We start from the raw sequence: 27,912 nt of genomic DNA, 5'->3' as shown, positions 1-27,912 counted from the left end.
AAGGGGGGTTGGAGAAAGAGAGAGAGAGGTTTTTTTTTTTTTTCATGTAAAGAGGTAGTAATAATTTACCAGTTTTTTCCCCCCATTTATTTACATCTAAATCTTGTTTTCAAAAAACACAGACTTAGTAAAACTGAGCATTACTTTCAAGTCTTTATTTTTTATTTATTTTTATTTATTTTTTTAATTCTTGAATTTTATTTTATTTCTTTATACAGCAGGTTCTTATTAGTCATCAATTTTATACACATCAGTGTATACATGTCAATCCCAATCGCCCAATTCATCCCACCTCCAACCCCCTGCCGCTTTCCCCACTTGGTGTCCATACGTTTCTTCTCTACATCTGTGTCTCAATTTCTGCCCTGCAAACCGGTTCATCTGTACCGTTTTTCTAGGTTCCACATATATGCGTTAATATACGATATTTGTTTTTCTCTTTCTGACTTACTTCACTCTGTATGACAGTCTCTAGATCCATCCACATCTCAACAAATGACCCAATTTTGTTCCTTTTTATGGCTGAGTAATCAGGTCTTTATTTTAAGCCATGTTATTTTGAACTTATCTGAGACACAAATCACTAATCAGTGATGCAAAGAAGGAACAAAAAATCATTAATGAACAATTTATATCAACTGGTGCAGGAAATAAGCAATTAGAACTTGCATGAAGAAAAATCAATACCCACATGTAACTTTTTCCAACAAGAAATTTCAGAGCAATAAAAGTCGGACTTACTTTACTAATGAAAGCTAGATAACCAAAATTGAAATGCTAAATAGAACATGATAAGTACAATTCCTGGCCATTAAACAATAACTAGAAAATGTAGGTAGATATATCCAGACTTTAAAATATTCATAATTGAATTTATTTTTACTGAATCTATATAAAAGATACTATCAACTATAATTTTTATCATTTTTTCACATATTTTTCAAATAAATTAAATATTAATCCTTAAATTGAATATTCTTTGATCATTACAATTGAATTTTACTTTATAAATGACATAATACAATTAGGATACACACACAAATGTACACATACACCCCTAGGATAGATACCCTCTTTTGGATCCTACAGTTTACTGCCAACTACAGCTGTCATGATTCTTAGTTCAAAGTGCTTATTCAAAATACAGTCAAAAATATAACTTCATAATATCTCCATTAGTTATCTAGTTATCTCATTATGCTTTGCCTTTAAATAATATCTCATAAACATTCTTAATATCCCTAGTCAACAATATATACATAGTTATCATCAAATGATTATGAAATATTGAGGAAAGAGACATTTTACAAGACACAAGGAACCTAAGTAACTTAGTGAGGGTCTGAGACTCTTATTCTTGGATAGCTGAATTATAACTTTCATGTGTAATGAGCTTTTCTAGCTCAAATAAATCCCATCATTGTTTATTTCACTCCAAGAATTCACTTACATAGCTATCATATTTCTCTAATAATTATAGTTTAGTGATCTGTACCAAGTGTTACTAACTTACTATTAAGGAATATATTCTTGGGTTTTTAAGCACAGCTAAGCAAATATTATAGTCCTCAAAGAGCTTGAAATCAAGTTAGAACAACAAAACACTTAAAAAGATGAGAAATATCTACTCATATACATTGCTGAGATAGTTGGTTAAAAATCTATACTCTTAGATTCAACATTTAAAACAATTTTTCTTTTTAAATTTTTCTTTCTATAATAATTTAATTGCTAGTATCTACGTATTAATAAATGTTGTATATATGACATTTTTAACCATTCAAAATTTTTTTGCTTTAGTCATTTGTTAGTATATTTTTCCTCTTAGCTACTTATATTTATATTATATTTACACCATAATTTACTTTTAAGAGAAGAAAAGAAAACTCAGATTCTTTACAAGACAGCATTCATAACATCTGGAATACAATTAAAATAGTTCCAAGAGTTGTGAAGAAGCAATAAAATTTTACCAACTAGGAATTAAATAAATAAATAAATAATAAATATAGACTCAGAAACAACTTTATGTTGGAGTTTTAAGTTAAGGGTTTAGAAAATGCTATTATAAACATGTCTAAAGATTTAATGTAAATAATGGATGTAATGGAACCAATGAAAATTTTCTACTGATAACTATAAAGAATATAAGGAGAAAGATAAAAAGTCTAGAACTGAAACATATATAACATAATAGAGGAATTTAAAGACAGATTGAATACTGCAAAAGAAAAGATTAGTTAAAATTTGAAGATAGGTCAAGAGAAGCTGTCTAAGCTGAAGCGCAGAGGAATAGGGGAAAAAAGAAAAAAAAAGAAGATAAAAATCAAAGCAGAAATAAATGTTAGAAGAACTAATGCACACATTTTTCAAATTTTATGAAATAATATTAACTCATATATCAACAAAACAACAAACCCAAAGCAAGACAAAAAGAAAAATAACCTTAGGTAGATCATACCTAAGTCAGTGAAAACCAGTGTAAATAGGAAATTTAAAAGGCAATCAGAACACAAAGCAGAAACACCCCAAAATCAATTTACATATAAAGAAAAACCAAAAAATTCCACTGATTTCTAAATAGAAACAGTACACAAGGTTAACAGACAATAGGATGACGTCTTTAAAAAAAATGGCAGACTGTATAGCTTTATCAGGAGAAAACATGCTTGATAAATGAAAGTGAAACAAAGACTTGGAGATAAACAAACGATTATAAAACATTTTTACTAGCAAACCTGCAGAAAGAAAGAAAGAAAGAAGAAAAATCTAGAGAGAGAGAGAGAGAGAGGAAGGGAGGAAGGAAAGAAGGAAGGAAGGAAGGAAGGAAGGAAGGAAGACAAAGTACTATAGACCAAAGGCAAATTGTATCACATAGAAACATAGATCTATACAGAGGAATGTAGAACAATATAAATTATAACTAAATGGGAAAGTGTAAAATACTTTTATCCAGTTTTAAGTTTAATAGATAGTTGACTCTTTAAAGAAACAAAAAACAATAGCAATGTGTTGTAGATTTTTTTTTAACTTTTTATTTTACATTGGAGTATAGTTGATTAACAATGTTGTGATAGTTTCAGGGGTACAGCAAAGTGATTCAATTATATATATACATGTATCTATTCTTTTTCAAATTCTTTTCCCATTTAGGTTGTTACATAATATTGAGCAGAATTCCCTGTGCTATACAGTAGGTCCTTGTTGGTTATCCATTTTAAATATAGCAGTATGTACATGTCAATCCCAAACTTCCTAACTATCCCTTCCCCACTGGTAACCATAAGTTTGTTCTCTAAGTCTGTGAGTCTGTTTCTGTTTTGTAAGTTCTTTGTATCATTTATTTTTAGATTCTGCTTATAAGCAATATATTTTTCTTTCTCTATCTGACTTACTTCACTCAGTATGACAATCTCTAGGTCCACCCATGTTGCTGCAAATGGTGTTATTTCATTCTTTTAAATGGCTGAGTAATATTCCATTGTATATATATTGTAGAATTTTATAACCTAAGTTGAAGTAAAATTTCTGCCAACAGTAGCACAAATAAATGGATGCAGAAATTGTTATGAAGCTATGATGATACTAGTTAAAACAGATCTCAAGACAAGAAATGCTAATGGAGATAAAAATGTATTTTTCTTAATGATAAAAAAGTTACGGGAAAGGAGTAGGAGATACAAACTGTTAGGTGCGGGATGAGCTACAAGAATATGTTGTGCGTTGTTGGGAATAGAGTCAATATTTTACGATAACTATGAATGGAGTATAACCTTTAAAAATTGTAAATCACTGTCGTACACCTGTAACTTGTATAATATTGTACAGCAACTATACTTCAATAAAAAATGATTTATTCAGCACCTTTTACATGACAAGCACTGTGCACTCTACTTAAACTACTTCACTGCATGCACTTCAAAAAAAGTTACTTTATCACCTTAATAACATAGAAAAGTGCTAATATATCCAGATGTGTATTAATTTAATAATAGCACAGGGCTTCCTTGGTGATACAGTGGTTGGGAGTCTGCCTGCCAATGCAGGGGACACGGGTTCGTGCCCCGGTCCGGGAAGATCCCACATGCCGCGGAGTGGCTGGGCCCATGAGCCATGGCCGCTGAGCCTGTGCGTCCGGAGCCTGTGCTCCACAACGGGAGAGGGCACAACAGTGAGAGGCCCGCATACTGCAAATAATAATAATAATAATAGCACAAAAATAGAGGAAGGAAAAAAACTGTGACAAATAAAGGTAAAGACAAAATCTCAGATGGAGATTTTAAAGTCCTCTCTCAAAAATTGATTGAAAAATTAAACAAAAATGGTATTATTTAGAAAGCCACAAAAACAACCATTTTAATTGATATCTGTGCAATATTATACTTCAACAACTGAAAAATATATAGTGTTTTCAAGTGCATGAGGCATATTTACCAATTTAGACCATATGCTCCACCACAAAAAAGCCTGAATAAACTTTAAATTATTGAAACACTATAAATATTTCTGTAAATTAGAAATAAATAAAAATATCTGAATGAAAACCCCAAATATATGCAAATTAAACAGCTCATATCCATGGGTAATAAAAATTATAATATAGTAATGTATTATTTTTAGCAAATGGTAATACAAAAACAGTGTCACAAGTTGTTGGATAGTGTTAAAAGTGAGTTAGAGACAAATTTATAACTTTAAATAATGACATTAAAATGAAGAAAATTCTTGAATAAGTTATCTGTTTTCCCCTTAAGCTAGAAAACAAACAGCAAATTAAAGCCAAATTATTTAGAAGATAATACATACTAAAGGTAAAAGAGGAAATCAAATGAATAGAAAAGAGAAGAGAAACAGGAAAAATCAATGAAACAAATTTTATTATTTGAAAAAAAAGTATGCAAAAATAAAATCCTAGCTAGAGTGCTCAAAGAAAAGAGTGGGGAAATATAAATTATCAGTATCAAGAATGAAAGAGAAGATAGCCTACATATCACACAATAAAATAAGTATCAGAGACTCTCACAAACAGTTGCATGACAATAAACTGGGCATCTTAAATAAAAAGGAAAAATTCCTTTAAAGATAAAGACGACCAAATATTCCTCAGGAATAATATAAAATCTGAATAGTCCTATAGCTATGGAAAAAAAAAAAAAGAGAGAAAAACTCTACTTATAGAAAACTCCTGCCCCCAAGTGGCATCACAAGTACTTCTCTCACAGAATCTTTTTTAGAAAATAGAGGGGAAAAAGAACACTTTTGTGTTAATTTTACAAAGTGAGAAAATCATGGAAGTGAAAATATTAAAGGATATTACAAAAAGAGAAAATTACAGTATCTCTTATGAAAATATAATTAAAATTCTGGACAAAACTGCTATCAAATTCTTTCCAGCAATATGTAAAAAAGAATGAAAAGACAGATAACTACATATGTTGAAGAGTATGTGAAGAAAAGAGAATGCTCATGCATTGCTGGTGGTAATGTAAAATGATGCACTTTAGAAAACATTTTTGCAGTTTCTTAGAATAGTAAGCATAATTTTTAACATGACCTAGCAATTCAGCCACACCAGGGGTTGTAAGCTCAAGAGAAATGGTATATGTTTCCACACAGAGACTTGCATATGGATGGTCTTTGCAGCATTATTCATAATAACAAATCTTGGAAACAACCTAAGTGACATACACTTTGTGACTAGATAGACAAAATATGGTATACATAGAATGGGGTGGTATTGAGCAATAAAAAGGAATTAACTACAGATACATGCTATGATGTGGCTGAACCTTATTATGCTCAGCTAAAACAAACCAGGCATAAGTGACTGTATATTGTATTACTTTATTTTTTTTTACTAGATCTTTATTGGAGTATAATTGCTTCACAATACATTGTTAGTTTCTTTTGCACAACAAAGCGAATCAGCTATACGCATACACATGTCCCCGTATCCTCTCCCTCTTGAGCCTCCATCCCATCCTCCCTATCCCACCCCTTTAGGTCTTCGCAAAGCATCGAGTTGATCTCCATGTGCTATGATGCTGCTTCACACCAGCCAACTATTTTACATTCAGTAGTGTATATATGTCGATACTAATCTCACTTCACCACAGCTTTGCCCTCCCAACCCATGTCATCAAGTCCATTCTCTAGGTATACCTCTTTATTCCTGCCCTGCAACTAGGTTCATCAGCACCACTTTTTTTTTTTTTTAGATTCTGTATATATGCATTAGCATACGGTATTTGATTTTGTCTTTCTGACTTACTTCACCCTGTATGACAGACTCTAGGTCCCTCCACATCACTACGAATAATTCAATTTCATTTCTTTTTATGGCTGAGTAATATTCCATTGTATATATGTGCCATATTCAACTGTCAATGGACATTTAGGTTGGTTCCATATCCTGGCTATTGTAAATAGTGTTGCAATGAACATTGTGGTGCATATCTCTTTTTGGATTATGGTTTTCTCAGGGTATAGGCCCAGTAGTGGGATTGCTGGATCGTATGGTAGTTCTATTTTTAGTTTTTTAAGGAATCGCCATACTGTTTTCCATAGTGGTTGTATCAATTTACATTCCCACCAACAGTGTAGGAGGGTTCCCTTTCATCCCACCCTTTCCAGCATTTATTGTTTCTAGCTTTTTTGATAATGGTCATTCTTACCAGCGTGAGGTGATACCTCACTGTAGTTTTGATTTACAGTTCTCTAATAATTAGTGATGCTGAGCATCTTTTCATATTCCTGTTGGCCATCTGTATGTCTTCCTTGGTGAAATGTCTATTTAGGTCTTCTACCCATTTTTTAACTGGATTGTTTGTTTTTTTGATATTGAGATCCATGAGCTGTTTGTATATTTTGGAGATTAATCCTTTGTTGTTTCATTTGCAAATATCTTCTCCCATTCTGAGGGTTGTCTTTTTGTCTTGTTTATGATTCCCTTTGCTGTGCAAAAGCTTTTAAGTTTAATTAAGCCCCATTTGTTTATTTTTGTCTTTATTTCTGTTACTCTAGGAGGTTGGTCAAGAAAGATCTTGCTGTGGTTTATGTCAAAGTGTGTTTTTCCTGTTTTCCTCTAAAAGCTTTACAGTGTCTGGTCTTACATCTGAGTCTTTAATCCATTTTGAGTTTTTTTTTGTGTATGGTGTTAGTGTTCTAATTTCATTCTTTTACATGTAGCTGTCCAGTTTTCCCAGCACCACTTATTGAAGAAGCTGTCTTTTCTCCATTGTATGTTCTTGCCTCTTTTGTCATAAATTAGGTCCCCATATTTGTATGGATTTATCTCTGGGCTTTCTATCCTGTTCCACTGATGTATATTTCTGTTTTTGTGCCAATACCATACTGTCTTGATTACTGTAGCTCTGTGGTATAGTTTGAAGTTGGGGAACGTGATTCCTGCAACTCTGGTTTTCTTTCTCAAGATTGCTTTGGCTATTCGGGGTCTTTTTTGTTTCCACAGGAATTTCAAGACTTTTTGTTCTAATTCTGTGAAGACTGCCATTGGTAGTTTGACAGGGATTGCATTGAATCTGTAGATTGCTTTGGGTAATGTAGTCATTTTCACAGTATTGATTCTCCCAATCCAAGAACATGGTATATTTCTCCATCTGTTTATGTCACCTTTGATTTCTTTCATCAGTGTTCTATAGTTTTGTGAGTACAAGGCTTTCACCTCCTTAGGCAAGTTTATTCCTACGTATTTTATTCTTTTTTTTTTTGCAATGGTAAATGGGAGTGTTTCCTTAATTTCTCTTTCTGATTTTTCGTTGTTGGTGTGTAGGAATGCCAGAGATTTCTGTGCATCAATTTTGTATCCTGCAACTTTGCCAAATTTATTGATTAGTTCTAGTAGTTTTCTGGTGACATCTTTAGGATTTTTATGTATAGTGTCACGTCTTCGGCAAACACTGACAGTTTTACTTCCTCTTTTACAATTTGTATTATTTTATTTCTTTTTCTTCTCTGATTTGTGTGGCTATAACTTCCAAAACTATGTTGAATAATAGTGGTGAGAGTTAAGGAAATGAAGCCAGACTCTTAAAGCATTAATAGGAATCAGTTAATTGCAAAAGAGGAGACAAGGCTTTGGGGACAGCGGGAGTGTCCCATGCAAAGACATGGAGGTTAATGGTGGAGTAGAAGGACGTGCTCTCACTCCCTCTTGTGAGAACACCAGAATCACAACTAGCTGCTGGAGAATCATCTACAGGAAGACACTGGAACTCATCAAAAAAGATACCCCACATCCAAAGACAAAGGAGAAACCACAATGAGATGGTAGGAGAGGCGCAGTCACAGTGAGATCAAATCCCATAATTGCTGGGTGGGTGACTCACAGACTGGAGAACACTTATACCACAGAAGTCTACCCACTAGAGTGAAGTTTCTCAGCCCCACATCAGGCTTCAAAAACTGGGGGTCTGGCAACAGGAGGAGGAATTCCCAGGGAATCAGACTTTGAAGCCTAGTGGGTTTTGATTGCAGGACTTTGACAGGACTGGGGGAAACAGAGACTTCACAGTTGGAGGACACACACAAAGTAGTGTGCACATTGGGACCCAGGGGAAGGAGCAGTGATCCCAGGGGAGACTGAACCAGACCTACCTGCAAGTGTTGGAGGGTCTCCTGCAGAGGCAGGGGGTGGCTGTGGCTCACTGTGGGGACAAGGACAATGGCAGCAGAAGTTCTGGGAAGTACTCCTTGGCATGAGCCCTCCCAGAGTCTGTCACTAGCCCCACCAAAAAGCCCAGGCAGGCTCCAGTGTTGTGTTGCTTCAGGCCAAACAACCAACAGGGAGGGAACCCAGCCCCACTCATCAGCAGTCAAGTGGATTAAAGCTTTACTGAGCTCCGCCCACCAGAGCAACAGTCAGCTCTACCCACCACCAGTCCCTCCCATCAGGAAAATTACACAAGCCTCTTAGATAGCCTCATCCACCAGAGGGCAGACAACAGAAGCAAGAACTACAAACCTGCAGCCTGTGGAACAAAAACCACATTCACAAAAAGATAAACAAGATGAAAAGGCAGAGGGCTATGTACCCGATGAAGGAACAAGATAAAACCCCAGAAAAACAACTAAATGAAGTGGAGATAGGCAACCTTCCAGAAAAAGAATTCAGAATAATGATAGTGAAGATGACCCAGGACCTCGGAAAAAGAATGGAGGCAAAGATCAAGAAGACGCAAGAAATGTTTAACAAAGACCTAGAAGAATTAAAGAACAAACACCTAGAAGAATTAAAGAACAAACAAACAGAGATGAACAATATAATAACTGAAATGAAAACTGCACTAGAAGGAATCAATAGCAGAATAACTGAGGCAGAAGAACAGATAAGCGACCTGCAAGACAGAATGGTGGAATTCACTGCTGCAGAACGGAATAAAGAAAAAAGAATGAAAAGAATTGAAGACAGCCTAAGACCTCTGGGACAACATTAAACACAACAACATTCGCATTATAGGGATCACAGAAGGAGGAGAGAGAGAAAGGACCAGAGAAAGTATTTGAAGAGATTATAGTTGAAAACTTCCGTAACATGGGAAAGGAAATAGCCACACAAGTCCAGGAAGTGCAGTGAGTCCCATACAGGATAAACCCAAGGAGAAACATGCCAAGACACATAGTAATCAAATTGGTAAAAACTAAAGACAAAGAAAAATTATTGAAATCAGCAAGGGAAAAACAACAAATAACATACAAGGGAACTCCCATAAGGTTAACAGCTGATTTCTCAGCAGAAACTCTACAAGCCAGAAGAGAGTGGCATGATATACTTAAAGTGATGAAAGGGAAGAACCTACAACCAAGATTACTCTACCTGGCAAGGATCTCATTCAGATTCGATGGAGAAATCAAAAGCTTTACAGACAAGCAAAAGCGAAAAGCACCTAGAAAAACAAACGCAAAACAATTAAGAAAATGTTCATAGGAACATACATATCGATAATTACCTTAAACGTGAATGGATTAAATGCTGTAACCAAAAGATACAGGCTTGCTGAATGGATACAAAACCAAGACACATATATATGCTGTCTACTAGAGACCCACTTCAGACCTAGGGACACATACAGACTGAAAGTGAAGTGATGGAAAAAGATATTCCATGAAAATGGAAATCAAAAGAAAGTTGGAGTAGCAATACTCATATCAGATAAAATACACTTTAAAATAAAGAATGTCAGAAGAGACAAGGAAGGATACTACATAACGATCAAGGGATCAATCCAGAAAGAAGATATAACATTATAAATATATATGCACCCAACATAGGAGCACCACAATACATAAGGCAACTACTAACAGCTATAAAAGAGGAAATCGACAGTAACACAATAATAGTGGGGGACTTTAACACCTCACTTACACCAACGGACAGATCATCCAAAATGAAAATAAATAAGGAAACAGAAGCTTTAAATGACACAATAGACCAGATAGATTTAATGATATTTATAGGACATTCCATCCAAAAACAGCAGATTACACTTTCTTCTCAAGTGCGCCTGGAACATTCTCCAGGATAGATCACATCTTGGGTAACAAATCAAGCCTCAGTAAATTTAAGAAAATTGAAGTCATATCAAGCATCTATTCTGACCACAACGCTATGAGATTAGAAGTGCATTACAGGAAAAAAAACGTAAAAAACACAAACACATGGAGGCTAAACAATACGTTAGTATATAACCAAGAGATCACTGAAGACATCAAAGAGGAAATCAAAAAATACCTGGAGACAAATGACAATGAAAACACGATGATCCAAAACCTACAGGATGCAGCAAAAGCAGTTCTAAGAGGCAAGTTTATGGCTATACAAGCCCACCTCAAGAAACAAGAAAAATCTCAAATAAACAATCTAAAGTTACACCTAAAGGAACTAGAGAAAGAAGAACAAACAAAACCCAAAGTTAGCAGAAGGAAAGAAATCATCAAGATCAGAGCAGAAATAAATGAAATAGAAACAATAGCAAAGATCAATAAAACTCAAAACTGGTTCTTTGAGAAGATAAACCAAATTGGTAAACCATTAGCCAGACTCATCAAGGAAAAAAAAAGCAGAGGACTCAAATCAATAAAACTATAAATGAAAAAGAAAAAGTTACAACAAACACCGTAGAAATACAAAGCATCCTAAGAGACTACTACAAGCAACTCTATGCCAATAAAATGGACAACCTGCAAGAAATGGACAAATTCTTAGAAAGGTGTAACCTTCCAAGACTGAACCAGGAAGAAATAGAAAATATGAACAGACCAATCACAAGTAATGAAATTGAAACTGTGATTAAAAATCTTCCAACAAACAAAAGTCCAAGACCAGATGACTTCACAGGTGAATTCTATCAAACATTTAGAGAAGCGCTAACACCCATCCTTCTCAAACTCTTCCAAAAAATTGCAGAAGAAGGAACACTCCCAAACACATTCTATGAGGCCACCATCACCCTGATACCAAAACCAGACAAAGATACTACAAAAAGAAAATTACAGACCAATATCACTGATGAATATAGATGCAAATATCCTCAACAGAATACTAGCAAACAGAATCCAACAACACATTAAAAGGATCATACACCATGATCAAGTCAGATTTATCCCAGGGATGCAAGGATTCTTCAATATATGCAAATCAATCAATGGGATACACATATTAACAAATTGAAGAATAAAAACCATATGATCATCTCAATAGATGCAGATAAAGCTTTTGACAAAATTCAACTCCCATTTATGATAAAAACTCTCCAGAAAGTGGGCATAGTGGGAACCTACCTCAACATAATAAAGGCCATATACAACAAACCCATAGCAAACATCAACCTCAATGGTGAAAAACTGAAAGCATTTCCTCTAAGATTAGGAACAAGACAAGGATGTCCACTCTTAGCACTATTACTCAACATAGTTTAGCCATGGCAATCAGAGAAAAAAAAGAAATAAAAGGAATCCAAATCAGAAAAGAAGTAAAACTGTCACTGTTTGCAGATGACATGATACTATACATAGAGAATCCTAAAAATGCCACCAGGAAACTACTAGAGCTAAGCTGTGAATTTGGTAAAGTTGCAGGATACAAAGTTAATGCACAGAAATCTCTTGCATTGCTATACACTAATGATGAAAAATCTGGAAGAGAAATTAACGAAACACTCCCATTTACCATTGCAGCAAAAAGAATAAAATACCTAGGAATAAACCTACCTAGGGAGACAAAAGACCTGTATGCAGAAAACTATAAGACACTGATGAAAGAAATTACAGATGATACCAACAGATAGAGAGATATACCATGTTCTTGGATTGGAAGAATCAGTACTGTGAAAATGACTCTACTTCCCAAAGCAATCTACAGATTCAATGCAATCCCTATCAAGTTACCAATGGCATTTTTTATGGAAGTAGAACAAATCTTGTTAAAATTTGTATGGAGACACAAAAGACCCCGAATAGCCAAAGCAGTCTTGAGGGAAAAAAATGGAGCAGGAGGAATTAGACTCCCTGACTGCAGACTATACTATTAAGCTACAGTAATCAAGATAATATGGTACTGGCACAAAAACAGAAACATAGATTAATGGAACAAGATTGAAAGCCCAGAGATAAACTTAAACACCTGTGGTCAACTAATCTATGACAAAGGAGGCAAAGATATACAGTGGAGAAAAGACAGTCTCTTCAGTAAGTGGTGCTGGGAAAACTGGACAGCTACATGTAAAAGACTGAAATTAGAACACTCCCTAACACCATCCACAAAAATAAACTCAAAATGGATTTGAGACCTAAATTTAAGATCAGACAGTATAAAACTCTTAAGAAAAACATAGGAAGAACACTCTTTGACATAAACCACAGCAAGATCTTTTTTGATCCACCTCCTAGAGTAATGGAAATGAAAACAAAAATAAACAAATGGGACCTAATGAAACTTAAAAACTTTTGCACAACAAAGGAATCCATAAACAGGATGAAAAGACAACTCTCAGAATGGGAGAAAATATTTGCTAATGAGTCAACTGACAAATGATTAATCTCCAGAATATATAAACAGCTCATGCAGCTCTATATTAAAGAAACAAACAACCCAATCCAAAAATGGGTAGAAGACCTAAATAGACATTTCCCCAAAGAAGACATACAGATGGCCAAGAAGCACATGAAAAACTGCTCAACATCACTAACTATTAGAGAAATGGAAATCAAAACTACAATGAGGTATCACCTCACCCCAAGTAGAATGGGCATCATCAGAAAATCTACAAACAACAAATGCTGGAGAGGGTGTGGAGAAAACGACCCCTCTTGCACTGTTGGTGGGAATGTAAATTGGTACATCCACTATGGAGAACAATATGGAGGTTCCTTAAAAAACTAAAAATAGAATTATCATATGATCCAACAATCCCACTACTGGGCATATACCCAGAGAAAACCATAATTCAAAAAGACACATGCACCCCAATGTTCATTGCAGCACTATTTACAATAGCCAGGTCATGGAAGCAACCTAAATGCCCATTGACAGACAAATGGATAAAGAAGATGTGGTACATATATACAGTGCAATATTACTCATCCATAAAAAGGAATGATATTGGGTCATTTGTAGAGATGTGGATGGATCTAGAGACTGTCATGCAGAGTGAACTAAGTCAGAAAGAGAAAAAGAAATATCGTATATTAATGCATATATGTGGAACCTAGAAAAATGGTACAGGTGAACCGGGTTGCAGAGCAGAAGTTGAGACACAGATGTAGAGAACAAACGTATGGACACCAAGGGGGGAAGCCGTGGGGGGGTGGGGATGGTGGTGTGATGAATTGGGCGATTGGGATTGACTTGTATACATTGATGTGTATAAACTTGATGACTAATAAGAACCTGTTGTATAAAAAAATAAATAAAATTAAATTAAAAAAATTTAAAAAAATAGTGGTGAGAGTTAACATCCTTGTCTTGTTCCTGATCTCATTGGAAATGTATTTATTTTTTCACCCTTGAGTATGATGCTTGCAGTGAGTTTGTCTTATATGGCCTTTTTTATGTTGAGGTAATTTTCATCTATGCCTATTTTCTGGAGAGTATTTTATCATAAATTTGTGTTGAATTTTGTCAAAAGCTTTTTCTGCATTTATTAAGATGATCATATGGTTTTTATTCCTTAATTGGTTAATGTGGTGTGTCACATTGGTTGATTTGCATATATTGAAGAATCCTTTCATCCCTGGGATGAATCCCACTGATCATGGTATATGATCCTTTTAATGTGCTGTTGGATTCTTTTTGCTCATATTTTGTTCAGGATTTTTGCATCTATGTTCATCAGTGATATTGGCCTATAACTTTCTTTTTATTATGATACCTATTTCTGGTTTTGCTGTCAGGGTGATGGTGGCTTCGTAGAATGAATTTGGGCGTGTTCCACCCTCTGCAATTTTTTGGAAGAGTTTGAGAAGGATGGGTGTTAGCTCTTCTCTAAACGTTTGATAGAATTCACCTGTGAAGCCATCTGATCCTGGGCTTCTGTTTGTTGGAAGATTTTTCATCACAGTTTCAATTTCATTACTTGTGATTGGTTTGTTTATATTTTCTAATTCTTCCTGCTTCTGTTTTGGAAAATTGTACCTTCTGAGAACTTGTCTGTTTCTTCATGGTTGGCCATTTTATTGGCATAGAGTGGTTTGTAGTAGTCTCTTATAATCCTTTGTATTTCTGCAATGCCAGTTGTGATTTCTCCTTTTTCATTTCTAATTTTATTGATTTGCATTCTCTACCTTTTTTTCTTGATAAGTCTGGCTAAGAGTTTATCAATTTTGTTTATCTTCTCAAAGAACCAGCTTTTAGTTTTATTGATCTTTGCTATTGTTTTCTTTGTTTCTATTCCATTTATTTCTGCTCTGATTTTAAGATTTCTTTCCTTCTACTGACTTTGGGTTTTCTTTGTTCTTTCTCTAGCTGTTTTAGGTGTAGGGTTAGGTTGTTTATTTGAGACTTCTTGTTTCTTGAGGTGAGATTGAATTGCTATGAACTTCCCTCTTAGAACTGCTTTTACTGCATCCCATAGGTTTTGGGTCATCTTGTTTTCTTTGACATTTGTTTCTATGTATTTTTTAATTTCTTCTTTGATTTCTTCAGTGATTTCTTGGTTATTTAATAGCATACTGTTTAGCCTCCATATATTTTTGTTTTTTACAGTTTTTTGCTATAATTGATTTCCAATCTCATAGCGTTGTGGTCAGAAAAGATGCTTGATATGATTTCCATTTTCTTAAATCATCTGTTGCTTTATTTGTGACCCAAGATATGATCTATCCTGGAGAATGTCCCATGTGCACTTGAGAAGAAAGTGTATTCTGCCACTTTGGGGTGGAATGATCTATAAATATCAATCAGATCAATCTAGTTTATTGTGTCATTTTAAGCTTGTATTTCCTTATTTATTTTCTATTTGGATCATCTGTCCATTAATGTAAGTGGGGTGTTAAAGTCCTCTACTATTATTGTGTACCTGTTGATTTCTCCTTTCACAGTTGTTAGCAGTTGCCTTATGTATTGAGGTGCTCCTATGTTGGGTGCATAAACATTTATAATTGTTATATCTCCTTGGATTGATTCTTTGATCATTATGTAGTGTCCCTCCTTATCTCTTGTAACAATCTTTATTTTAAAGTCTATTTTATCTTATATGAGTATTGCTAGTCCAGCTTTCTTTTGATTTCGTTTTGTGTGGAATATCTTCAGTTTCAGTCTGTATGTGTCCCTAGGTCTGAAGTGGGTCCCTTGTAGAGAGCATATATGTGGGTCTTGTTTTTGTATCCATTCAGCAAGCCTGTGTCTTTTGTTTGGAGCATTTAATCCATTCACGTTCAAGGTAATTATCGATATGTATGTTCCTATGACCATTTTCTTAATTGTTTCGGGTTTGTTTTTGTAGATGCTTTTCTTCTCCTGTGTTTCCCACTTAGAGAAGTTCCTTTAGCATCTGTTGTAGAGCTGTTTTGGTGGTGCTGAATTCTCTTAGCTTTTGCTTGTCTGTAAAGCTTTTGATTTCTCCATCGAATCTGAATGAGATCCTTGCCGGGTAGAGTGATCTTGGTTGTAGGTTTTTCCCTTTCATTACTTTAAGTATATCATGCCACTCCCTTCTGGCTTGTAGAGTTTCTGCTGAGAAATCAGCTGTTAACCTTATGGGAGTTCCCTTGTATGTTATTTGTCGTTTTTCCCTTGCTGCTTTCAATAATTTTTCTTTGTCTTTAATTTTTGCCAATTTGATTACTATGTGTCTCGGTGTGTTTCTCCTTGGGTTTATCCTGTATGGGACTCTCTGTGCTTCCTGGACCTGGGTGACTATTTTGTTTCCCATCATGGGGAAGTTTTCAACTATAATCTCTTCAAATGTTTTCTTAGACCATCCCTTTTTCTGTTCTTCTTCTGGGAACCCTATAATTTGAATGTTGTTGTGTTTAGTGTTGTCCCAGAGGTCTCTGAGATTGTCTTCAATTCTTTTCATTCTTTTATGTTTATTGTGCTCCTTGGCAGTTATTTCCACCATTTCATCTTCCAACTCACTTATTCGTTCTTCTGCCTCATTTATTTTGTTATTGATTCTTTCTAGTGTATTTTTCATTTCAGTTATTGTGTTTTTCATCTGATTTGTATGTTCTTTAGTACTTCTAGATCTTTGTTAAACATTTCTTGTTATTTGTCAGTCCATGCTTCCATTCTATTTCTGAGATTCAGGATCATGTTTACTATCATTACTCTGAATTCTTTTTCAGGTAGATTGCCTATTTCCTCTTCATTTATTTGGTCTTTTAGGTGCTTACCTTGCTGCTTCATCTGTGACTTTTTTTTTTTGCCATCTCATTGTTTTTCTTTTTTAGGAGTGGCATTGTGTTCCTGTTTTACTAGTTGTTTGGCCTGAGGCTCCCAACACTGGAGTTTATAGGCTATTAGGTAGAGCTGGGTCTTGGTGCTGAGATGAGGACCTCTGTGAGACCTCATTCTGATGAATATTCCCTGGGTTTTGAGGTTCTCTGTTAGTCCAGTGGTTCAGACTTGGAGCTCCCACTGCAGGAGCTTCTGCCTGAACCCGGTCTCATGAACCACAATGCCACAAGCTACGTGGGGTGGCAAAAAAAAAGAACAATAACAAAGTAAAAAACAAAATTAGACTAGGAAACTAACAGATATGTTAGAAAGAATATAAATATAAAAATGTAGATGAGTCAACAACTAGAAGGTACATCAGTACCACAATAGTAAAAAAGAGGAAGAGGGAAAAGAAGAATAAAAAGGGGGGGAAGTCCTTGGCTGTGGAGGGTGGGGCCTAAACAAGTGTGAGATTTGGGTCATGGTTGGGGCCTATGCTCAGGACCCACACGTCTGGAAAAGCCCTGGGGGCTGTGGGAGGTGGGGCTTAGGCTTAAGGGACAGAAGTGTCCCAGGCGTGCCCCCCATCCCTTGTCTCAGAGGACAGAAGAGGACAGAAGACCTCTGCCCAGCAGGTCTCCTGTGCTTGGGTTGGTGGAGCAAAGGCCCTCTTCTTCTCTCCTGCTCCTCCTGATGTCCAGGCAGGCCCCTCCTGCCTGCTTCTCCTGATCTCCCCAGCCTCACTCCTATGCCCCCAGGACCAATGTGGCTGGGGTGGGAGGGAGGGCCCTTGGAGGGCAAGGCACCAGCCTGGGAGCTCAGCAGGCTGCCCGTGCTGGAGTGGGCAGGGCAATCGCCCTCCACTCCTCACCCACTCCTCCTGGAGGGCCCCTCCTGCCTGCCTCTCCTGTTCTGCCCCCAAGGACCCACGCTACCTGGAGGGGGCTTTGGAGGGCAGCAGATCAGCCTGGGAGCTCAGCAGGCTCTGTATTACTTTTTTATATGAAATGTTTAGGAAATGAAAATATATAGAAACAGAAAAGTAAATTAGATTATTAGAAAACACCAAGGAAAATTTATGTACAAAAGTTGATGCTATTGCATTTGGATAAAGTTGACGAGTTCCTGCTACTCACTTAGCCCAGGAAATACCACCAAGGAAACCTAATATATTGGAATAGATGTTTGAATATTTGAGTAATATTCAAACATTTGAATAAATGTTTGAATATTATTCAAATATTTGAATAAAAAATCTTTAACAGAATTAAACACACATTTAAGCTAAAAAGTAAAAATTAGAATAGACGTGAACCCCTCAATCAGATAATCAGCAACTAAGAAAAAAAAGCCTCACATAAGATAACTTTTCATTTTCAGAGACTCTATATTTTCAACTTAAAACTGAGAACAAGGTAGAATGTCTGTTCCTACCTCTTAAGACTGAAGACCTTATGTAATGAAAAAATAAAGAATTTTACAAGAATTAGAAAGTAAAAGTAAAACTATTTCTATTTGCAGTGATAAGATTATAGAAAATTCTAAGTTATAAACAAAAAAAACCCTACAAAAACTAAGAAATTATTGTATTAAAATTTTTGCATATGAGGTAAATATACAATCTATTTCATTTTTATATAACTACAAAATTTCTTGTTCTAGAATAATAATAAAAAAACATTTCCCATTAAAACAAGATCAGGAAATAGAATACTTGGGTTTAAATGTATCAAAAGTTGTAGGAACTCTATGTTTAAAACCTCCCAAAACCATTGAAAGGAAAAAAAAAAAAAGACAAATGAAAAGATGGATCAATCTTCATAAATAGGAAGACTCAAATTTGTAAGATGTCCTTTTTCCCAAAATATTCACCTCCAAAGTCTGGTAGTCATTTTGCAGAAATTGACAAGATGCATTTAAAATATATCTTATATTTAGCAGTTGGACTCAGGGCAGAGGCAGAACCCCCTCCCTCCTTTTTAGCTCAGTGCATCGTGTCCAGGTCCTCGGTGACAACTGTTGTACTGGGGAAGTGACTGCGTGGTGCCTGCGCTGGAGATGATATCATTTCCAGTAACAACACAGGAATCAGAACAAACACAGCCACTACAGAAGCACTACAGCGTTCTGTGCTATCAGTTTAGTGGACCCAAAAGGAGACTGACTTCAGACTTACACAGAAACTAATTGAGATTCCAAAGCCCTTTGGGGTTTTTGAAGAGTAACAGGAACAATAATGCAAGACTTTAACTTTGGAAAATGTAACCTGGTAAAAGAGTGAATACAAGAAATCCATGAAAGCAAGAATCTTCCACAATCTGTGATTGAAAATGTTGGAGGAAAATATTTTTACACTTGGATCTTACAGATTAGGAATATATACAAAAGTTACCAATATTGATGTGTTGTGTGTTGCACCAAGAGAGATTGATTGAAGTGACTTTTTCACCTCATTCTATAAATTGAAATTACAGGAAGAAGTGAAAGATTTAGGAGCTGTTGAGGCATTTGTGCCAGTTATCAAACTGTGTTTTGATAGCTTAGGGATTGATATTTTGTTTGCAAGATTAGCACTGCAGACTATTCCAGAATATTTGGACCTAGGAAATGACAGTCTGCTTAAAAAATAGATAGAATATGTGTAAGGAGTCTAAACAGTTTCAGGGGAACCAATGAAATTTCCCATCTAGTTCTAATCATTGACAACTTCAGGTTAACTCTGAGAGCTATCAAACTGGGGGCCAAACTCCACAACATCTATTCCAATATATTAGGTTTCCTTGGTGGTATTTCCTGGGCTAAGTGAGTAGGAGGAACTCGTCAACTTTATCCAAATGCAATAGCATCAACTTTTGTACATAAATTTTCCTTGGTGTTTTCTAAATGGTATGTGTTTAAATTATACTAAAATAAAATTCATTTTAAAATAAATAATAAAATATGTCTTACATTTAAAAAGTATTGGATAGCCAAATGATCATTAAAAAGTCAATTTAAAAGACATACACTAATTGATTGTGAGTTACTCTATTTTCACATTAACCAAAAGAGTGTGGTATGAACATGAGGATAGAAAAGTACAGAAGATATTTATATGAACAGACACGTAAATTGTCAATAATATTTTTAAAAATCTCCTCAAAGTAAACTAAAGGAAAATGGAAAGTCTTTGAAACAAATGGCTGGAACAACTTATAAACATATTAAAAAGTTGAAATTTGTCACTTATCTCACTCCATACATCAAAAATTAACTTGAGACGAATCAGTGAGATAAATATAAACACAAATATAAAGTTCCTAGAAGAAAACATGGGAGAATATTTTCTCAGATTTTGAGTGGACAAAGTATTTTTCTTTTTTTGAGCAATTGTATGTTTTTTGGGGGCTGTGTTGGGTCTTCCTGCACGCGGGCTTTTCTCTCTAGTTGCGGTGAGCGGGGTCTACTCTTCATTGCGCTGTGCAGGCTTCTCATTGCAGTGGCTTCTCTTGTTGTGGAGCATGGGCTCTAGGCACGCCGGCTTCAGTAGTTGCAGCACACAGGCTCAGTACTTGTGGCTCACAGGCTCTAGAGCGCAGGCTCAGTAGTTGTGGTGCATGGGCTTAGTTGCTCTGTGGCATGTGGGATCTTCCCAGACCAGGGATCGAACCCATTTCCCCTGCATTGGCAGGTGGATTCTTAACCACTGCACCACCAGGGAAGTCCCAAGTGGACAAATATTTCTTTAATTGGACCCAGAAAATATACAATTTTTTAAAAAGCACAGATTGGATTCCTTCAAAATTAAAATCTTCTGTCTGTCGAAAGATACTTTTAACAAAATGAACTGACAGACCAAGATGGGGAAATATCATATATATATATATATATATAAAATATATATATACACACATGCACATATATTTATTTATGTGTGTGTGTGTGTGTACACACACACACAATCAGGCCATTATGCATATATTGGATTGTCTTTCCAAAATTTATATGTTGAAGCTGTAACCCCCCAATTTGACTATATTTGGAGATGGGGTTTTAAAGAGTTAATAAAGGTTAAAGAAGGATATAAGGGTGAGGCTCTAATTCAATATGACTGGGATGTTTATAAGAAGAGAGAGAGAGAGGGATGTGTGTACTTAGAGAAAAGTCGACATGAGAACATAGCAATAAGGTGGGGGCAAGGAGAGTGGTCTAAGGAGAAGCCAAAACTGCTGACCCCTTGAACTTGGACTTCTAGCCTCCAGAATTTTGAGAGACAAATTTCTGTTGTTTAAGCCACACTGTCTGTGGTATTTTGTTATGGAAGCCTTAGAAGTATAATAATAATAATCGTTATTATTACTACTACTACTATTATTATATGTGTGTATATATATACACAAGTATTTCTTTCCAAAATAAATTATTACATGCATATTAGTATATATTATACATATACATGTATATACACACAAGAACTTCTTTGCAAAATAAATGAAGATATTCAGACATCCGGTAAATCAAAAATAGAGGAAGACAAAAACCCCAATAAAATGGTAAAAACAGTGACAACAAATGTATTTGATAAGAATGTGGAACAACGGGAACTCTCCATACATTGCTAACAGAGGCTTAAAATAGTACAATCACTTTGGGAAAAAAACTTTGGCGGCACCTTCTTTAATTAAACTATAATAATTTTATGACCTAGCAGTTCCACTCCTAAGTATTTACACAAGAAAAATGAAAAGAGAAATCCAAAGGCAGGCACAAGTATATTTGCAGCATTTTTACATGTAATAGCCAGTAATTGGAAATTACCCTAATGTCAACTAACAAAGAATGGATAAACAAATTGTGGTATAATCCTACAGTGTAGTACCACTTAGGAATATAAACAAACTACTGATCAATGAAGTGATGTGGATGAATATCCTAGTCATCATAAGGAGTGAAAGAAGCAAATACAAATGAGTACATTCTGTAAGATTCCATTTTTATGAAACATTGGAGCACCACCAAACCAATCTATTTTGATAGAAATGCACACAGTAGAAGTCTCCTGTGGAGGAGATGAAAAGAGAAGTTCCATGAAGGGCCTTTCGAGGCCAATAAGAATTTTCTATATTTTGATAGCAGTATGGTTTACACAGTTGAATGAATATGTTGAAACTCATCACAGTGGAAATCAATATATGTACATGTTTACCCTGTGTAAAATAGCTTTCAACCAAAAAATTAAAAATGCAAGGTCATGAGTAATTAGCCCTGATGAAAAAGAATTACTTTAGAATTTAGAGGAATAAAAGAACATAACCAGTTTAGAATTTACAGTACAACACAGCAATCATTAGTTCACCTAAACAGTAATCTCAATTTACCCACTGCTTACTATTGTAAAGAACTAGCAAAACAAAACCATGACTAAAACTACGTTCATCATTGACCTATTCAGTGCTAATGAAGAAATTTTCGCAACTTCTATGAATTTACGCTGCAGTATTACCTATAATCTCCACACATTACAACAGTCTTATTAAACTTATCAACTATCTCCTGCTTTCTCCTCTCAAATTCTCAAATCCTTCCACCTTAATTGCATTCTTTTCCAAAAATATGGCCAATAATTAAGCCGCCATATTTCCATAGAAAATTCTAAAAATATGAAAAGTTTCTTTTGTTGGTTTGTTTTCCATTTTCTGCCATTAAATATGCAAACCTACAGTAATTATTCTTTCCTAGTTCTTATCGGTTGTAGTGGAATAAGATTCTCTTCTCCCGATTCTAGTGTAACACTCATTCCAGTCTGTCCTTTGAGTGACCTAAGCATTTCAGTTACCTCCTTTCCCAATTATGTTTTCCACATGTTTCCCTTTATTGGCACTTTCCTCAGCATCCCCACAGGCTCCAGTCTCTCCCATTCTCCTTTTAACAGCCACATGTCTTCAAAAAATGTTCACATTTACTTTTTTCCCCCCTTCCTCAACCATCTGTAATCAACTTATAACTTCCTGGCTTTTATTCTCTTTATTTAAACAAAACAGGTTTCATTAAATCTATGCCGAGGGATCCAGTGGACAATTTTTATTTCATACACATTTGACCCCGAAAGTATTAGACCCGTTGACCTCCTTCTCTAAACATGTCTTTCCTTTGGTCCTGGAAAGTTTTATTCACCTGGCTTTCCATCTGTCTCTGGCTGCGTATCACATTCTTTTATAGGCTTCTTCTCCTTTGCTTTTTGGTTAATGTTGAGGGAACATCAATGCTACAGTCAAGGCCTTAGAACTTTCACTCTTTAAACCTTCCATAGACAATGGCATTTACTCCCGTGTAGCCTATTGTCTTCTTATATTGAAGTCTCACACATCTATTTCTGTAGTCCACATCTAATTTTTGAGCCTCATGTCCTTATAGTTGACTCTTTCTTAGAACTAACCAATTGGGTATTTCACCAGCATCTCAAAACGCAACCCATCCCAAATGAAAGACTTTGCTTTAATGCTCCCCCTCACAATTACGCTTTTCTCTTATTCCATCCACCAGTAGTTGCATCTTATCCAGTCTTTCATTCAGGTTTCTAAGCTTCAGATCTTACTCCTTTAAATAGTTGTCTTCACTCTTCACTAATTTCCTCAGCTTCATGATTTTCTACTTTCCTCCCATCTTCTAAACTAGTTTGTCTCTTTTTTTTTATGCCCCCAATGCATCCTGCTCTTCCCTCTTTATCAGATGTATTTTTCTTTAATTATTTGACCTATATCCATATATTCTAACTGTAATCCAGTTTTAATGGGGATTACATTTACCCACTTCTCTAGCCTCAGCTCTTATGTAAGTTCTTATCCCATAGCAGGATTTCAATAACTATATATTGAATTAATTCATTCATTAATTAGTGACTTAATCTCTTTATGTTTAAGAGCCTAGAAGGAAATATAACCCAATATGTGTGCTACCTCAACGCGTGTTGAAATTGGTTTGGGGAAGATGTACATTTATTCTGCTCTCTGCGTATTAACAATGAACTATAGAGAGAATGGTTAGTTAATAGTAACATTACAACATTAACAGTTTCTGGGAGAATAAGTTCATTATGATGATAGGTACAAAAATCTGTGGTGCATGGTAAAAGTTTGTGGTTGATTAATCAGTGGAAGCAATTGGTAATTATGGTATTCTGAGAAATGTGATGGTGAAAGCATTGACAAACACAAGGTGGCAACTTAAACAGCAGATCAAGGAAGCTATTTATTGAAAAACATATCTTTTGCTTATAATATAATATGTTTCACACATTTTACAATGAACTAGTAATATAGCGCTGAAGAAGATATTCCCGCTTTTGATGAATTTACTGTCTAGATGTATAAAAGACAAGTGAGTTGGCAATTATAATACTGTGTCATAAGTGCTAAGCTAAGGTATACACACAGTTACAAGAAAAGTCGCTAAGAGGATATGATTTCAGAGAGGGAAAATGCCAGAGACAAGGAGAATAGTCATGAAAGAATTGTAGTAATTCAAGAGTGGCATAATAATGACTTGAAATCGTAACAATTAGAATAGAAACAGTTCTTGGCTTGGATTGAAGAATAGGGGATACCAAGAAAGGCTATCTCAGAGTTAACAAGAACACCAGAGGCATCTGGTGCCATGGGACGAGGGAAGAGAGCCAGAGCTCTAGGGAAAGGCAGGAGTCGTCAATAGAAGCTGACCTTGCAGACAAATAAAATGAAAATTGAAATTGTATGCATTCTTTCATAACAATGTTATATTTGAAACCCATTTTGAATATATTAGGATATAAAAATAGTTTTTTCTCCCTTTTAAAAAAAAAGATCTTATTGGCAAATTGGGCTTTGGATAAGAGTATACGAGAACGACAATGTAACAAGGAGTTGACGAGAGGTGACATGATGAGTAAACCAAGTGCACTGAAACTGGAGAATATTGACAGGGGGTGTGGAGATAGACCATTACATAAAGGATAGTTTCCAAACTAGATAATTTATATATAAATTAGCAGGCATGGAGAACATTAATTTCCTCCAACAGTACATTAAGATGTGCGCAAAGATTTTCCAAGTGGAAAATTTGAAAACTTCAACCTGAGCAAGTGATTTCTGTTACCTCAGTCACTTTATTGAACTCTAAATAGAAACCTGAGGAGTATTTGAACGGTGTAGGGAATGGAGTCTAAGTCTTAGATCAGCGTCAAGACGTATTGACCAAGAATTACAATGGTGATGTTATTCCATACATAAAGGACAACTCTATCATAGAACAAATTTTTTTCTAGGTTGAAATAGGCGGATGTTGCATTAAACAGAAGTAGGAGTTTAAAATTCGGTTTAATTAAATCATTTAACTCTTGCCTTCACACTCATTAGCAACACAACAGTATATGAAATAATATGAACCGACAAAATGGAGCTGTAGCATAAATGATTATTGATCATTTCTACATGTTTCTGTTACCAATATGAAACTTTCGCTAAATAAGAATATATGTATCAAATAATTTGGTAAATTATAAATTTCTTTAATGCTTCCTTTAAGAAATTTTCAAACCAAATGCTAACATTCAGAAATTTAATTTCTATACAGTTGTATAGCTTTAGGGGTTTTTTTTGTTTGTTTTTACATTTATTAAGCAAATTTGCTAAATATTAAACCTTATTTGTAATTATGATGCAAAAACACAGCTGAGGAACTAAACACATAAATTGGGTTCTGTCATAAATATACAGAGCGTACACAGAATGCTCAGGTAGTGTAAACAAAAAAGCAGTGAATCTGGCTGAAGATACTGTAAATATTGTGATACACAATTTTATTTATAATTCAACTAGAATATAGAGAGGATAATTTCCATCCCTCAGGGTTGTTTATACCATGTATAGTTAGAGAATTTTTCTCGCATAGTTTGTTTTCCAGTTTTTGCTTTTGGTCCTAAGTAAGAATTCATTTATCAACATTCTTGGCTCTTGAAAGATAAGAATCTCCTTGACAAACCAGCATTACAGTTTTTGCAAGAATACTTGAACAATCTAATATAAGAGCTTTAATCAGGACCTTTTTCTAAAATAGCTTACATTCTGATAAAATCAAAATCTAGTGGAAAATGCTTTATTACCTTCCACTGTGTTTTTAGAGAATAGTCAAGCTTATTTTTGATGCCCTGTAAATAAGTACATATCATAAATAACATATAACAATGTGAAATTGTTAACTCTTACATGATCAAGACAGTACATTTACAGTGCTTTCTTTAATCTGACTTGTTCATCCACATGCATTATGCTTCAAAGGTATAGGTATAAATAAAAGTTTTGATATATAATTTAAGCCTTATATATGCAAATATAGGATAAATAGAAAGAAAGGATTCAGTATGAAAGTAAAATGTCAATAAATACATAGGCTGAGTAAGTTAAAATGAATAGTTTTGCATTATGATCTTGAGAAGATTATTAAAATTATAAGAATGGAAATGAGAATTCATTAACAACAAAAACATTAATATTTAGATAAACAAATCTGACTCTCACAATGTCTTAGTAATTTAGGATAAAATTTGGATAGATATAAAAAGAAAAAAATGAAATAAATTATATGTGATATTTTAGAAAAAAGACACCTACATTTATTCCTTAAAAAATAATTTCCAAAAAAGAAAAAATTTATATGTGATGAAACATAATAATAAGAAAAATATTTTTCAGGATAACAATTTCTTCTACTTTTTCTTAGAACTTAATTGTATAAACTAGTTTAGCTTTGGAAGTGGTATTTCTACTTTTGTCTAATCACATCCTAGGAGATTTGGTAGTTTTTCTGTGAAAAACTCAATGGAAATCTTTATAAAGTGTTCGTCATAGATGATTTCTGGTTAGTTGTAGGATTTTTTTTAAAACTTATGTTTCAACGCTGAGTATAATTTGTTCTTCAGACAATCAAGAGTCAATGCTGTGTTGCGGATTTTGCGGTAATTTATAATTTGTGACAATAATTGTAAGAAAATTTTAGGAGACTAGGAATCTTTATTAATTTCTCAATCCTAAAGATTTGAAATTATTCTGAGAACATTGTGAAAAAACCCTAATACTGTGCTGAGTAATGGAAATAGAGCATGCACAATATATAATACTCTGATATTACCCAGCCAATCTTTTATCTGGTGAAAGAGACAGGCTTGTAACTAAAATCTATTACAAAATTACTATACCTTGGTCTAACTGATACTTGAAAAGCTTAGGAAAAATTAAGAAGACTTAATTCAACCTAGAAAAAATAGGAACACTTAATACAGCCAAAAAGGATTTGATTTTGGAGAGAAGGTACAACTTGAATAAATATGACTTATCTGGAGATGAATATGACTTTATCAGGTCTTGCCCATAGTGAATTTCAGGCAAAATAGAATTTTCTAGCTCATCCATTCTACAGCAAGTATCACCCCTCATTTAATTTAATGGTAGCATAAATCATATAGTATTGTAGTCATTTTCAGCTTTACCTTTTCCACAAATCGTGAACTTCTTCTCATTTTCACCTTTGTATCTAACTTACTTTTATACCCCAGTACTTGTACCTAGCTATTTATCTGAAAACACTTGTTGTCATATTACCGATTAAACTAAGGCATCTTATATTTGTTATAATAAAATTTCAGCCTATGGGTTGTATTTTCCATCTTAGATCCAAGTTTAGTCTTCTATTTTCACTTAATAAGAAATGGATAACTAATCATAGAATATATTCAGAGTCATATTCAGTCACAGGGAATAGAATAATCGGCCTACTTCAGAAGCATAGCTTTTCCTGAGATGTATATGTAGTACATATCACATTGTGTGCTTTATTACTATAACATATAAGTACATAGACACATTATGTGTATAAGATAAAATTAAAATAATTACAATGAAATCCCCTTTACAATCATATTTCTACTATGAAAAATACTTGTAATAAGTAAAATATAATCCATGTAGAGTTTGACAGGTCTTATGAAAGCAAATATACTTGAAATA

The 27,912-nt window shown here is 34.6% G+C and overlaps 1 long non-coding RNA gene and 1 pseudogene across 2 annotated transcripts in view; both read left to right on the top strand.

The window, feature by feature from the left end:
* Nucleotides 1-27,912, top strand: part of LOC138842940 (uncharacterized) — a 226,247-nt gene that overhangs the window by 102,258 nt on the left and 96,077 nt on the right. The window lies entirely within an intron of this gene.
* On the top strand, nucleotides 18,956-19,805 carry LOC115867721 (poly(A) polymerase alpha pseudogene; annotated as a pseudogene).

The sequence above is a fragment of the Globicephala melas genome, chromosome 1 (assembly GCF_963455315.2).
Source record: "Globicephala melas chromosome 1, mGloMel1.2, whole genome shotgun sequence".
NCBI lineage: Eukaryota > Metazoa > Chordata > Mammalia > Artiodactyla > Delphinidae > Globicephala > Globicephala melas.
This window is presented reverse-complemented; position numbering and strand designations above follow the sequence as displayed.